We start from the raw sequence: 16,642 nt of genomic DNA, 5'->3' as shown, positions 1-16,642 counted from the left end.
AATAATTGATATCTGGCTGCTTTTCTGGCCCACCTGAAGAGCATTTATTGTATTTTGCCACAGTCCACTCCAAACACAGCTCAGATTATCAATTGCCTCTCCTCGTTTTTCAGTCAGCGGTGTTCTGTTTTACAAAATCTTATTTCTCCCAGCTCCTCCCTTTAAACTGATTAGATCCTATGGGTCAATTTACCCTACTCTCAACAGGTAGGCTTATGAATAATGACAATTAAGAAAGCTGGTGGGGAAAATCTAACTCAAATTAAATAAGGAAGACACAGAGAAATGTCTGGGTCTATTCTTCAAGCAAAGAGACAGGCTGTTGTGGCCGAGCAGTGGCCAGTGGAGCTGAGCGGAACACTGCAACTGTCATAAATATGAGTCAGTGGCCAAGGGTTTGAATTTGGATCATGTGACCATGAGGATACTGCCTTCAGGCCTGCCACATTTTCTGCTGTGGAAAAATGGGAGGGGGGAATTATATGGAGTATGGGAGAGAGATATATAGTCATAATAGCATTCCTTTCTCAGAGAGTCAAGGACATCTTGCCCTGTACCTTGAGGGGTGTGGCTGGGAGGCATCTCCAGTTTTGGATGGTGCCTGATTGGATCATGTGATGGACATGTGGGTGCTTGGGCAGGGACTTGGATTTTCGTTTGGGTGCGGGAAAACCTGGAAACTTTCAGATTCGGGTTTTCCCAGATGTGCCAATATGACATCTCCAATAAAATGGAGCTTTGAGGAACCTCAAGCATTGGAGACTTCTTTCGTTAGGGGTGTTACTTGGAACCTTGATAGCTGCAATGGTCGTAAGTGTGAAAAACAAGCGTAAGTCACTTTTTCCGTGCCATTGTAATTTTGAACAGTCACTAAATGAATTGTTGTTAAGTGAAGGTCTACCTATACACTGCTTTACATAATGCTATCCTGATGCTAGGCTCAATGTCCAGAAACTGAAAAATATTGAAAAGCATAAACCTATCTCTTGAGGGAGATGGGTAGTTCAGAAATACCGAAGAGAACAGAATAACAGATTTGGAAGGGACCTTGGAGGTCATCTAGTCCATCCCCCTCCTCAAACAGGTAACCCTACCATTACAGACAAATGGTTGTCGGGGGGGGGGGGGGAGTGTGAATAAATAAACAAATCTCACTTAAGAAAAGAAACTAGCAATTCTTTTGCAAACATAGTTTCACCTATATTCTATATGCCATATACACTATAGACTCTTTGCAGTACTTAAGTTAGAACATAGCTGAGAATTCAGGGAACTGAAATATATCATTGGGGAAATAAAGTTTTTTTTTTACAATAGCATATTATTATAATAAATAGTAAAGTAGTAAAATATGACTATTAAAATAGTAAATTTTAACCTTGGTTTTAATTTACTCTTGTTTTAATATAGATTTTTTTATGTCTGTAAACTGCCCACAGTCACCTAACGGTAAGATGGGTGGCCAATACATTTTATAAATAAACTAGCCGATAACCCGGCATTGCCTGGGTATTTATTTATAGGGGGGAAATGTCCAGATCAAATGTAATTTCTAACATTGGATTTTCCCCCTTACCAGAGGGAGCCCCCTTGTGGAGTACTGTGAAGCTGTTACCACGGCAACTCCATTACGCTGCACGGTAGAAGCCATTCTAAGGCACAACAGGCTATATCTTAACAGAACACACACTCCGAGGGGTTTTAGGGGTGTCTTACCCCAACAGTATTGTTTCCAAAGAGTAAGTCATCTGTGTACCAAGTTCAGTTGAAATTGCTCCAGGTGTTATGTTGGAACATATACACACACAGCCATTTTTATATATATAGAGAGAGAGATAAACAAAGAAACAAATAAATAGGAGCTCTCTATTTCAACTAAGCACAAGTGAGATGCTCTATGTGAGATGCGATTATTTATTTGTCCTTCTTCCACCTTCTTGTTCTTGACTCGTGACTCGGCCTATCGATTTGTTCTTTGGTCCTGGCATAAGCATTAATTCTGATTAATTACCTAATTTTACATCCTGCCTCAGTTCGCTCCAAGACCACTTCGGGGGTGATGAACAAACTGATACCTCTTCCAGGTCCATGGTCTGGAGAGTATTGAATAGCGGTGAGTTGTATTGAAACTTTGGTGGTGAGAGAATATTTATCTTCTACCATACCCAAGGCAGAAGAAAGCTTGCTTAGATCACATTGATCACATAGCATGTATAGCTCCATCTTCCTTAAGGATGGATCTATATTCCTTCTTGGAAGATTAAATGGCCACTCAAGAAGAACAGTCCACGTTGCCAGCTCAGCGTCTTAGCGATATATAAAATCCTAAGTGACTTTACCCCAGGATATCTATGTTGTGGCCCACTAGCAGAGCTGGCAGCAGATTCGGACAGTGAGGAAGTTGGGGGAGAAAATGGGCCAGTCCTGGAGTTTGGGGAAGGCTCTGACAAGGGCTCTGCATCAGAGGCAGAGATGGGGCCCAGACCATATGACAATTATCAGCTGCCTTTGAACTCAGACATCAGTGAGGTGAATGAACAGCTGGAGTCTGTTCCCAGTGTGCGCATGCACAGACTTGCCAGATGAAGGGAACAGTTAAAGAACAGGGAGTAAGGCTATAGACGGACAATGAATGGCCCCTCCCATAGGGAATAAAAGAGGAGTGACAGGGGAGTGGAGTTTGCAGGAGACAATTAGTTCATTCCTACATTCTTGCCAAGTATTGCGGAGTCTGAAAGATATCGGCCTCTCCACTCTCCATGCCTGATAAAGGTTGGTAATTGTGAACTCTCTTGAAAGACCGTGGGAGAGGAAAGACTTTGCCAGAGAGGAATTCACTGTAAATTAAATAAAAGGGATTTATCGGGACAAGGACTCGGCTTTGTGCTGCTAGGGAAGCCTAGGTCAGAACAACCTAGATAAATCTGCGGAGGCAAAGGTTGATAGATGGTGTCATCTTTCAGTGACTCATGGTAGCACATGCTCTTAGGCTCTTTCCTGATGTTTGATGGCTATCAACTATGTCATGATTTAAGGGCCAAACTGAAAGTCTGCCTCTTCATCCAGATCTTTCTTGTTCTTACATTCTTAAGCCCTCCCATCCATTTTAATGTATATTTTATGGACTGTTTAAAGACTCTTGTTTTAGTACTATTTTTAAATATGTTATCTTTACCTTAATCTACAGGTACTATCAGAAGCAGTGTACAAATGTCTTAAAGTTCAGGGACATGGTGTGGCTCAGTGGCTAAGACGCTGAGCTTGTCGATCAGAAAGGTCGGCAGTTCAGCAGTTCGAGTCCCTAGCAGCGCCTAATGGAGTGAGCTCCCATTACTTGTCCCAGCTTCTGCCAACCTAGCAGTTTGAAAGCATGTAAAATTGCAAGTAGAAAAAATAGGGACCACCTTTGGTGGGAAGGTAACAGCATTCCATGCTCCTTCGGCATTTAGTCCTGCCAGCCACATGACCATGGAGACATCTGAGCTCTTTGTGTTGGGCTCATTGTGGGCTCAATTGTGGTCGTAACTCAAGGACTACCTGTATTTTCATGTGCAAAAATAAAAATAAAAGGCAGCTCCTCACTCATCAAACTGAAGGACGAGAAGATATTTTTAAAAGGCAGAAGAAAATGTCGGGATACCGTGTTTCCCCAAAAATAAGACAAGGTCTTCTTTTCTTTTGCCCCCCCCCACAAAAAAAATAAGCACTTGGCCTTATTTTCAGGGAGGTCTTATTATTTTGGGGGTGCAAGAGGCAGTGAGCGTGGTCACCTCATGGCTGCTGCTGTGTTGCAATATTTTTGGGGAGGGCTTATTTTGCGGGAGGGCTTATTTTAGCACCTGAGCTCAAAAGATCAAGCTTATTATCCAGGGAGGTCTTATTTTCAGGGAAACAGGGTAGTATTATCTTGCAGAGAAATTCTTTTTTTTTTCCCGGATCCCTATCGCATTGCCAAAGAGGGAATCGGCCCTTAGCCAAAGGATGCTGTCAATTAAGGCCTGGGTCTGCTAGGTTGAGCTAGGTTACAAAATGCCACCCTCGGAGTCTCTGCTGATTCAGGAATTGTTCCACAGAAGGAAATTAAACATTGAGAACTCCTTTAAAAATAATAAAGTCTTGGCTCCTTGTGATGCTCTCGCTTCCTCAGCTCAGCTTCTCTGTCTCAGCCTTTGGTTCTGATTTATGGCATGATGGCTCCCTTCTCACACCGTAATGCAATTCATATCACTTTTTAATGCCTATCGCGCTATAATGAGTACACCAAAGAGGATAGCAAGGAGGAAACACCCCTGCCCCCCGATTGGCTGTGACAGACAAAAATACTTTTTTCATTATTTCCCCTTTTGTCATTCATGGAACTAGGGATAAAATATGGGTCTCCTTGGCATATTTCAATAGATGGAACGTGCATCTATAACCTCCTTTTTTTTTAAAGTCCCAAATCCTTTTTTTTTCCTATCAATAAAGTGAAAACAGCAACCCTCAAGTGTCAGCTTCTGGAAATGTTGGAGTATGACTCACATCGTTCCCAGCTATTGATGGGGTAGAAAGTTAGCACCCACCCCTGTCCTAGAAGAATGAAATACTTTGAGAAATATTTAAAAGGGCAGAATATTACATTTCCCCTAAAATTCGTGACAAATGCATCTTTTCTTTTATGTACACTGAGAGCTTATGCACCAAAGGCAAAGTCCTTGTGTGTCCAATCACACTTGGCCAATAAAGAATTCTATTCTATTCTATATTCTATTCCCTATTCTATTCTACTCTACTCTACTCTAAAAGAGAAATGGAAATCTTAAAGGAAACAGAAACTCAGAACCACAGTTCCCTGCCCCCAACCAGATACTAAACTGAGGTCAGCTTTAGAAATGCAGATTTGGTAACCAATTTAAGACAGGATATTTTGAACAAAGGTAGAATTAGGTAGGATGATAGGATCAGCCCTCACTCAAGCTCCAAACTAGGAAAGCCATTAAGACACAATGGGAATGGCCCAACACCCTTTCCAAACAAAAACCTCTTCATTGCATCACCCGGCAGGCTTCAAACTTGATTCAGACAAACTGACCCCACATGGGAGTCTGATTACAGCAACCAATAGAAATACATGTCCTTGCCACAGGAACAGGAAGCTCAAGGGCAAGGCCCAAGAGAGGGTATAAATAACCCTCACTCTCCACTCCACGTGGTCAGCAGAATCACACTGCTTGATGGTTCTGCTTCATCATTAAAACCATCTTTCCAACCAGCCTCCGTGTTTCCAGTGTCTTTCTCCCCACTTGGAACTGAACCAGATGGATATTTCTTCCAACAATGGCGATGGCCATTGCTATCCAAAACATTTGGGAGTTGCTACTTGAGCTGATAAGGCTAAGCTCACCGGCTGGCACGAAGGCAGAAGTGGACTTCTTGGTGGTTGAGCACATTATGTTAACCCCGACGGCTTCGTAAACATGGTTTTACCAACTTAGCAGCCTGGGTGAATCCAGATGTGCATTGCTAAACAAAGTGTGGATAATACAGCGTGTGTGTTACTGATGCAGAAATGGGGGGCTGTAACCCACCTGGGAACTTGCATAGCTGAACTTAACTAACACCAAATTACAATTACAGTTCTTGTTGTTCTCTCAAACATTTAATTAAATTGACTCTCCTGCTCCCTAGCAACCCTAAGCAAAGAATGTTTTTGAAGATTGTGCTCATTAAAAATAAAACCGTTTGCCTGGATGGCATCTAGCTGGCCTTGCCTGATTTTTTAAAAAGGTAATGGCAAACCAGCTTTGTATTGTTGCTCCTCCCTCTCAAAAAAAAAAAAAAATCCAAAATGCTTGAGATTATTCAACCAGGCTTTGTGGTCCTCGACTTGATAAGGAATTTTGTTTCACTTTTCCTCCTGAGCTCTGTTTTCACTGGCAGAGGGTTGCAGGAGGCCGTCGCAGCCAGAAACAGAGCTCGTGAGCCCATTTTCACTGGCAGAGCACTTGGGATGCCACAGGCCACCCTGACATGAGTGACATTAAGCAAGCCACACCAACTCTGGTCACATTGATCCCGCCCTACCCCCAAGGTCAAACACAACCCTGATGAGGCCCTCAATTAAAGAGCCGAGGTGGCGCAGTGGTTAGAGTGCAGAACTGCAGGCTACTTCACCTGACTGCTAGCTGCAGTTCAGCAGTTCATCGGCTCAAGGTTGACTCAGCCTTCCCTCCTTCCAAAGTGGGTAAAATGAGGACCCAGATTGTGGGGAAAATATGCTGACTCTGTAAACTGCTTAGAGAGGGCTGTAAAAGCACTGTAAAGTGGTATATAAGTCTAAGTGCTATTGCTATGAAATTGAATTCGACACCCCTGTCCTAAAGGAAGAGGTTTCCCCTTGGAAACAGGCATTTATTTTCATAGAGCATGTCAGGATGAATGGTATGGGGATGAACCATTTAAGCCACTGAGTCCAGCACTTGTAGAAATCCAAATTAACCTTCCCCCAGATAGATAGCGCCCATTTTCTGGATTGACCATTTCCTTGATTGTCCATTTTCTGCTTGAACATTTCCAGTGAAAGGGAGTTCACTCTTTCTCTCATTGATTGATTCCACTGATGAGCTGCAGTTATTGGGGGTTTTTCTTTTAACTCCCCCCCCCAAATCTGCCTTAACAGCTTTATCCAGGGTTCCTGTATTTCAGTTAATCCCTTTATTGCAGGATTCAGAATGTTGTAGCACATCAGTTGTATCCAACTCAACCAAGGAAAGGAAGGAAGGAAAGATTAAGGAAAAAAAGAGAAAGGGGGAAGAAAATAGTAAATCAAAGAAGGAAGAGCATAGAGACTAAAAGAAGAAAAAAGGAAGAAACAAATGAGAGAAGGAACAGAGGAGAGTCAGACAAAAGGAAAGAAAGAAGAAAAGAAAAAAGGAAGAAAGGAGGAAATGAAACAGAATAGGAAGGGAGGGTGGGAAGGAAGGAAGGAGGGAAGGTAGGTAGGAAGGAAAGGAATGGAAAGGAAAGGAAAGAAGAATAAAAGGTCAGTTGTTCTTCGAAATGGGTGCATTTTTTTCAAAATCCAGTTTAGTGCTGTCTCTTTCCCAGAAATAATAAGCTGATGATGGAAATAAAAACTGATTATGTCAAAATGGGCAATCAAAGAAAATCATGCGCATATGACATGGCCACATCAAAGCTCATTGCTAGGCAAAAATGACATTTGGCTCCCTCAGAGAACTGATAGTGTGTGTATTTTAAAAAATGACCCTCAAAATTGTACCTACATTTACACAAATAATCATTGCCCAGCCTGCCATCCGGGCTTCAAAGACTTGTGAACATGAGGCAATGAGCTGGCTCACTCTGCTAAATGATGACTCTTCACACCTTCTTTAGGGCAACCTCTGGTGTACCTTGAGATTGTTTCTAGCATTTTGACCTTCTTTCTCTTTCTTTTCTCTCGTGCACATGACCTTTGGCAACATCCGGGGCAGAATTCATTCGAATGAGCCAGGAAGTGCTATTTTATTAGTCTTCGACAATTAGCATCTCATCAGATTCCTCCGTTCTGGAAGAGTTCCTCCGCTGATTTGCTTGACCAGGCTGAGAAAGATTTGCACTGGGTATGGTCTTGAGTTTCCATTTTTCAGATGCTGTGCAACAGTACGATGGAGCAAGTCAAGGACAGGCCGAGTAGGGGATGCGACCTCTGATCTAAGTATTAACAGAGGCCGTTTCTGGAAAACGACACTATGTATTCTTGAAATGGGGAAAAACTATATGTTCATGGATGCGGCAAGCTTAGATAGGAGCATATGAAAAACATGGGATGGGGGACAGTGGTGGGATCCTGCCAGTTTAACGACCGGTTTGGTGATTGCGTGCTTTACGTGCATGTGCAGTTTTGACAAAACTTATCTTCCTTGTTACTTCTGGGGAGTAACACAGCTGAGGCACAGCGATCTGCTCTGCTGTGCAAATCAGCTGAGAGGATATAGGTAAGTAAAGCACAGGGGTGGGTGGGCGGCCCACCTCATGATTGGATTGAACCTCTTCACTCCCCAGCTGATTGTTGGAGCTACCAGTTAGCCCAAACTGGTCCGAATTGCCTGACTCCCACCCCTGGATGGGGAGTTCCCTCTATGCATGAAAAACAGGCACTCGGTAATTCCAATTTCCTAGCTTTGAGTCCTGCTTCCTGGGGTTTTTTCATCCTAGTTCTTGCCTTTTAATTCCCACTTTCTGCTTTAAAAGAAAAATGACTTGTTTGTTTGTGGTCATTCCATTAGTCAATGACCGTTGTTCGACTGCTGTGTAGAAGGCAGTACCCAAAAGTAGATGTCTCAGGGGCAAAAGCTCACTTTAGTAAATGTACTTTTAATCGTATAATTTACTTGAAAACAATTACATGCTTTTTGCATGAGTCCTCTTCATATTTAGTAAATTTTATTTTCTGTTACATTAAAAAATCCATTATTTGTAGATGACAGAGCAACAGAATGACAGGGGTGGAAGGGACCTTGGAGGTCTTCTAGTCCAACCCCCTGCTTCAGCAGAAAACCTTATAACATTTTGCTTTCGCTCCAACGTGCCCTTGGAGTTGCCTCCAAAACTCCGTGGAAAAGCAAAGTATGTGTTTTTTGACATTAAGATACAGGTATTCCTCAACTTACAGCCACGTCTGGAACTATAGCTTCCATTACAGTGAGGTCATCATGCCTGATCTTATGATGTTTCTTTAATCAGGGTCATTAAGCAAATCATGCAATTGTTAAGAAAATCTGGCTTCCTCCATTAACTTTGTTAATGCTACAGTTGTTAAGTGAATCACTGCAGTTGATAAGTTAGTAACCTGGTTGTTAAGTGAATCCGGCTTCCCCGTTGACTTTGCTTGTCAGAAGGTCACAAAAGGAGATCACATGAGCTTGAGACACAGCAACAGTCATAAATACGAATCCAGTTGTCAAGCATCTGAAATCTGATCACATGATCAGGGGGCAAACATCATTAAGCGTGAAAAATAGTCATAAGTCGCTTTTTCCAGTGCCGTTGTAACTTTGAACAGTCTCTAAATGAACGGTTGTTAAGTCGAGGGCTACCTGTCATTTGTTCTTTCTAAATTTAATCATTTCCAATTTTTCCCCCCTACAGAATGCAAAGTTGACACCTGGTTTTTCAATGCCTTTTTTTTTGGGTTCTTTGTTAGATGAAGGTCTCTGTGAAGCAATCCGTATGGATTTGCCTTTTCACACTTAAAAGGTGTAGATGTTTCAGATTTAAAGAACAAAAACATCAGGATCAAATCAACAAGCTGCGTGGCCCTCCCTAAACCGTCTCTGCTAAAAAAAATTCATCCTTTTGTCAATAGATCAGAAGCGAATGCAGGAAATATTGCTCTTTTACAACGAAGGAAAGCCTCGCAGAAATGAGCTGAATGAGGCTATTAACAGATTTTCAATACAAAGGTAATTGATAAAAAAAAAAAATATCCAGGCAACCCAGTCTCTATCACAATTATTATTTTTTTCCCAGGCACAAAAAGGAATCATTCAGTTTGTTGTTCCAAATATATTTGACACATTAATTCAGCATGAAAAGAATGGTTTAATGAAGTCTGAAGAGAATTGCTATCTGCCCTTTGAATGAGTTATCTAAATGCCACTTTATTATGCGAAGCTATGTAAAATAAATTGCATTGCAGCCCTTGTTAAGAAAGGGGGGAAAAAGAGGGGGGAGAATAAACCTTATCACAGCCCAGTGTTGATGGACAAATGATGTGAAGATCAGGAGATCTGCTGCACTGCTTTGAAGACAAGGAGGAGGGTGGGTGAAATGTGTGGAAACTTAACACCAATGGCCCCCACATTGAAAAGCAGATAATTTGACATGGCGATAATTATCATCTTACTTTAAAAAGTGATTAAGTGCAATTATGTTCCACAAGAAGAGACGCGGAACAAAGAAAACAAAATTTAAGGGTGGCATTGTTCAGCCATATGCTTGGAGATGGAACCCCAAACCTTTCAAAACGGCTAGATATCTGTCACTGGGCGATATGAAAGTACGATAAATAAATAGGCTTATATCCCCTCTGATCTTTGACGAGGCCGACTGAAGTTCTACGCTACCCCATTAAGATGCTGTTGGAAATGGAATGTTCTGCGTTGATAGTTCCTGCAGAGAGGCAGTTTTACAGGTAGCTCTGGACTTACAACCAGCGCTGCGATTCACTTCGATTTACCACCAGTTCACTGTGAGCGTGCGCACGCCTTCCACACATGTACGAGGCCTTCTGTGCATGCACCTTGTTTGTGTGAGGTGCATGCCCGGCATCAAAAACAAGGGTACATAGAATCTTTTGGAGCTGGGGTGGGTGGGCAGTTTGCCGCTACCAGTTCGTGCGCCACCTCTGCTTACAACCATGTGCTAAGCAAACTCTCAAAGTCACAACTGCACCGAAAAGGGGGACCTTTGACTGTTTTTCACACCTACGACTGTTGCGGCATCCCCAGGGTCACATGGGCAAAATTTGGAGGCTTGGCAACTGGCAAGAGTTTATGACGGTTGCGCTGTTCCTGGGGTCATCTTTTGAAACCTTCTGACAAGCAAAGTCAATGGGGAAGGCGGATTCACTTTGCAACCATCTTACTGCCGCCGGGATTCCCTTAACGGCTACGGTAAGAAAGGTTGTAACATGGGGCAAAACTCACTTAACCACTGCTTTGCTTAGCAATGGAAAGTTTGGGCTCAATTGTGGTTGTAAGATGTAGTCTTGTCTTTGTAAAATGAGCTCATCCTTTTAAATGAAGGATGAGATAGTTCCTTCTCCTCCTCCATCTTCTTCATCTTCTTCTTCTCCATCCTCCTCTTCTCCTCTTCCTCCTCCTCCCTTCTTCCAGCTGCGTGTTCTCCTCTTCCTCTTCTTCCTCCTCCATCTTCATCTTCTCCTCTTCCTCCTTCTTCTCCTTTTCTCCTCCTCCTCCATCTTCTTCCATTCTTCTCTTCTTTCTCCTCCTCCTCCATCTCCTTCTTCTCCTCTTCTTCCATTCTTCTTCCAGCTTCTCCTCCTCCTCTTCCTCCTCCTCCATCTTCTTCCCCTCCTCTTTTTCCTCCTCCCTTCTTCTTCCAGCTTCTTCTTCTACTCTTCCTCTTCCTTCTCCATCTTCACCTCCTCTTTCTCCTCTTCTTCTTCCTCCTCCTCCTGTTTTCTTCTTCTTTCTTCCAGCTTTTCATGCAGAGCCTAAACAGATTGCTATTTCTGCCCACTGGCAGGAAACGCAGCCCAAGGATATTCAAAATTGAGCCAAGGGCCACCACCATCCCTACAGGGAGTGAGAGGTTGCTCACTCCCTGATCCATCCTTATTTACGGTGGTTCTTCGGGGTTTCAGATGGGCGTCTTTCCCAGGCCTAACACATCCTAGAGAAGATGTCCTTCATGATCAATCTGGGATGCGTAACAATACAGAGGAAGAACGCTTTTCCTTCCTGACTTGTGAATCGAATTCAGAGAGCCAGGAAAACACAAAAGGCCTTTTCTGATCCTTTGTCCGGTAGCTCTGTTAGCAGCGATACCTTCTTGGCGTTTCTTTGGTCTGCCTCCATTGGGCAAAGAAAAACCTGCCTATTGTGTTCATTTTGTGTCTTTTCTGAATGATTATAGCTCTTCGCCACCGCTTTCCCACTCCCCTAGTTTAACAGCCTTTATTTGTATCCCTTGTTTTCAACAAAATGGACTTGGGTTGCAGCTTATTATTCATCTGGGGTTCTGGGACATAATTTATTATTTGGTATTTTCCTCCCTTGCCCCCTTTTCCCTCCCCCACAAGTAACGCAAAGCTCTTGGCACAAACTGGCTGGTGGAAAGTGGATTTTTGTCATGCAACACCAAAGGAAGTGTCCTGCAATGGATAAACAATATGCATTTACAGTGATAGATGCATTGCTCCACAGAGGTTCCCTGGGGTCTGTCAGTGACAGAGCACATTGTGTTCCACATCCAGCCTCCCCTTCCTTGGTGACACGTTGTCCCTGGCACAAGGTCTGGCTTTCTGCTACCTTTATAAGCACTTTCAGGAAGGTGAACGGGATTTGAAAGGAAATGAGAACTGGGAGGATGATGGGCCTTGAGCAATCAGGATAAATCAGCAGGGCCAACCCAGGGGTGAAATGCTACCAGTTCGGTCAAACCTGTAGTAAAAAAATTACTACCAGTTTGGGCGAACCAATATTTCCCACAATCAGCTGTGATGCATGATTTATATTAGCTGGTTGATGGAAATACCACGGACATCTCCCCACTTGCTGTTCTACTTACCTTTGCGGGCACGCTTGGTAGCAGGCTCCACCCAACCACCCTGACATCTGTGGGAACAAGGTCACCATGGTATGTGTGCAGATCAGTTTTCCTGATTGGAACACATATATGGAATTTGGGACTGGAATAAATTGAGTAGTAAATGCGGGTTGAGATGGATGCCCACTGGGAGGACCCAAATTAGAAAGCTGTGTTTGCAATGACAATAGCAATGCTTAGATCTTAACAGGAACTTTCAAACTGAGGAAGTTACTAGCTGCATAGGAAACACGTGGTAAAAGCGCTTAAGCAGGTATAGCTTAAAATAACCATATTAGGCATAACGCTGTATTTTAACCAATAATAAATTACGATGCTTTTATTTCCTTATACGCTCTTAATAAAAGGGGGGTCCAGATAACGTTCTGGGCCACTCGTGTAATCAAGAAACCTGTGTGTTGTCTTCATTATGCGCAGCCCATTATTTGCGGGGGGGCAAACCCGCAGACATCATCACGCCATTTTTGATGTTCTGCATGAACCGGTAACATAGGTAAGTTGATTTCACCCCTGGGCCAACACCCCCCCCCCAAAAAAAGTTTCATGTTGAAGGAGCTGCCTGCTCATGAACCCCTATAGTTAGCGAACTCCACTGTAGGGGAAGGAGTAGCAGAATCTGGGGGAGGAGTCAAAAGAGGGACCAGCCTAGAATCCCTATGTAACCATAAGCAGTTTAAATCTCATCTCCCTTGAATTCCATGTACCTTTATCTAACTCCAAGCAGGTGCTAACCATTAGCTGAGAAGATTCTAGTGCAGGGGTGTCAAACTCAAGGTCCGGGGGCCAGATCCAGCCCATGGGGTGGTTAGACACGGCCCGCGGGACCACCCTGGAAATAGCGAAGCATTGCCCACGGTGCCCCTACCAGCAAAAATGGAACCCGGACGGCCCTCCTGAGCTCCATTTTCACTGGCAGAGGGTTACAGGAGGCTGTTGCAGCCAGAAACCGAGCCCAGAAGCCTGTTTTTGCTGGCACAGCTCTTGGGCCACCACAGGTGCCCCCAATACGAGTGACATCGAGCTGGCCATGCCCACCTTGCCCAACCCCCAAAGTCAACAAAACCCTGATGAGGCTCTCAATGAAATCGAGTTTGACACCCCTGTTCTAGTGCATAGGCTTTTAAGCAATAAAACAGTTCAATTGTACCTTCCTGTGTGGACCTGGTCTTTCGCGCCTGACATCACCTGACACAACTTGATCCCTGGATTTCTGTTTTTTCTATTCCAGTCTGAAAAATAAATAAATGACAGTTTAATTATTCCTTGCCAGATTAAAAATAAAAAGCCAGCAGCCAGTCTGTTCTTGGCTGGTAATTGGCAATCAGTGTCAGAAAATAAGTTAGTCGGTCTGATGGTTGTTAGAAAGCAGGGAGGAAGTGGCTGACTTGTTTTTTGCTAGCATACAATAGATTATCTGTCGGAACATAGGCAGTGATGTCACTCTTCAAGACCCAGTTGTTGTGGCCCGCCAGCAGAGCGGGCAGCAGATTCGGACAATGAGGAGGAACATGGGCCAGACCTGGAGTCTGGGGAAGGCTCTGATGAGTGCTTTGTGTTGGAGGCAGAGAGGGGGTCAGGGCCATATGACAGTTATCAGCTGCCTTCAGAGTCACTGAGGCAGACAAACAGTTGGTTCATAGTGTGCGCATGCGCAGAGTTGCCAGATGAAGGGAACAACTAAAGAACAGGGGTTGACTTGAGAGTAAGACCACAGGTGGACAATGAATACCCCCTCCCAGAGGAAACAAAAGAGGAGCAAAAGGGGAGGGGAGTTTGCAGGAGACAATTAGTTCACTTCATTGGTTCGTGACTCTCCATGACTCCTTGCCACGTTTTGCAGATATTGGCCTGTCAGCTCTCCAAGCCAGATAAGGATTATGCCTGTAAATTCTCCCTTGAAAGACTTCGTTGGATCTGAAGGAGCAGAATTCACAGTAAATTAATAAAAGGGGTTTTTGTCAGGACAAGGAGTTTGCTGCATGCTCTTGGGAACACCAGTTTGCAGCAGCATTGGGACAAGGCATGTAAAGGAGGGACTTATGACATCGCTGCAGGACAGGGCTTCCCATATCTTTTTTTATTATTATTAACGTTTTAAATCCCACCTTTATTCCTTTATAAATAATTCAATGGGGCCAAACATTCCTAATATGCGTTCCTCCTACTATTTTCCCCACAACAACCCTGTGACTGGGAGTGACAGATCCAAGTTCACCCAGCCAGATTTCATGCCTAAAATGGGATTAGATCTCACTGTTGCCGGCTGAATGGCCCAAACTCACCCAGCAGGCTTTCACGCCTAAGACAAAGTATAGAATTCACACTCTCCTGGTTTCTAGCCTGAAGCCTTAATCACTGGACCAAACTGGCTTGTCTTTTTAAATATCATGTACACTTTGCTGCACGCACGGCTAGAAGTGAGCCTTTCCGAGAGCTGCCCACTCCCTCACTAGCCTTTTAAAAGGCCATCAAATTCTGAGAATTTCAGCAGGTTTTAGGGGTAAAAATGGGAACTGTTCCCTCTGGTAATTGGAGAAGAGGGAGGCTGGATCGAAGTAGTATCCTTTTATTTATCTCTGGCACCAAACTGTGTTGCATCGTGCTTATTATAGATATTGTCTACCGATACTATCTTGTTTTAACCTTATTTACACAACTGCAGAGTGTAAGCCGCTCTTGAGTCAGTTATCAACTGGAGTGGCACAGAAGCCCTTTAAATAAGTGAACAAAATCTCCAAAGATCTTCTATTGGTCAAGACGAGTGCTTTCTACTTCATGTCATATATTTACTTGAAGAAAGCAAGCTGAGGGCAAAATAGCCGATAGGAAGGTAAAGAAGTAATATAAAACAATGGATCGGTTAGAGACCTTGGTCAGGGTATTTTTAGCGTGAGAAAGGACAACTGTTCGTATGATAATTGTACATTTCCATTAATAATATACAACTGTAGAGGATTGTTAATCCTTCATTCTTAAGCCTTTATCTCTTTTTTACTTCTGAAAGTTGGTCCTGAGATTTTAAGGAATGTATGAATTTGATGCTATTACTACTCATGTTTGGAAACTGCAATTGGGACTGTTGTGTAGTGGACTTTAGTAGGCAAGAACCAGACCAGCATTGCTGCAACAGTATTTATTGACTCAAAAATGGAACTGATACTGAAACTGGTACTGATACTCTAGATCCACAGGGCCTTAACCAATTGTAGAACTAGAAAAAGCCCGTCCAAATATAAATGTTCTAATTTTCCCTCCAAAATAGTTGGGGTCATCTAAAGGTTAGTTTCACTTTAGCACAGTTAACAGTTGGGGTCATCTAAAGGTGAGTTTCACTTTAGCACAGTTAACAGTTAGGGTCATCTAAAGGCTAGTTTCATTTTAGTACTGTTAACACATATACATCCAACACATAACAAGGGCCACAGGTGACTGGAATCTATATAATTGCTTCTTGGAATCTTGGATCTACTACACTTGTTTTCCATTTTTTATTCAAAGAAGCGGATGGTCTGTCTGTTATTTCACTAAGTGCTGGACCCAGCATGGGAAGCCGTAAACTCAGTGGCTGGCAGATTTGAAGCAGAGAAAATAAATGATGATTATCTTGTTGTCTACGCAGTGATCAATTTAATTAGCCTTTGTCCTAAGCTCACCCACTAACAATGAACAGATATGACCACATCAGGCAAGAAAGATTGATTGATAATGCAAAATTTGGAAAGCTCTGTGGAGATGATTCCATTTTACTTTTCATTATTACACCATTGGCCAAGATGTGTTCTATTGGTATTCGAGAAATTTGGTTGTCAACTAGATTTGATGTGGAATGATGTGTTGTGAATGTAGCTGGTCTATGACTGTAATAAACTGAATTAAATTGTGTTGTGAATAGTCTTCTATTGATCATCAGGCCTTATTGGAGGGAGGGAGGGAGGGAGGGAGGGAGGGAAGGAAGGAAGGAAGGAAGGAAGGAAGGAAGGAGGGAGGAGGAGGGAGGGGGAGGGAGGGAGGGAGGGAGGGAGGGAGAGAGGGAAGGAAGATAGACCAGTCCAACAAACTAGAGTGGGGAATATTTGGGATTTCTTAGAGAAAGATTCTAAACAATTTTAATAGTTCAGTGAAATGTGCTGAAAATAATGAAATAAAATTTAACAGAGAGACGTATAAAGAGGAAAAAAAGGAGACAATCTTAACAGGGGAAATATTTGACGTAATAATAATAGGCGTGCAATGGATCCTTGAATTGTAACTGCTCACACACTAAAAGTGAGCTAAAAAGCCAGATAATTTAGGGGAGGAATTTATC

This window comes from Natrix helvetica (genome assembly GCF_964273705.1).
Source record: "Natrix helvetica genome assembly, chromosome: 10".
NCBI lineage: Eukaryota > Metazoa > Chordata > Lepidosauria > Squamata > Natricidae > Natrix > Natrix helvetica.
The sequence above is the reverse complement of the archived record's forward strand: the minus strand, read 5'-3'. Positions refer to the sequence as shown.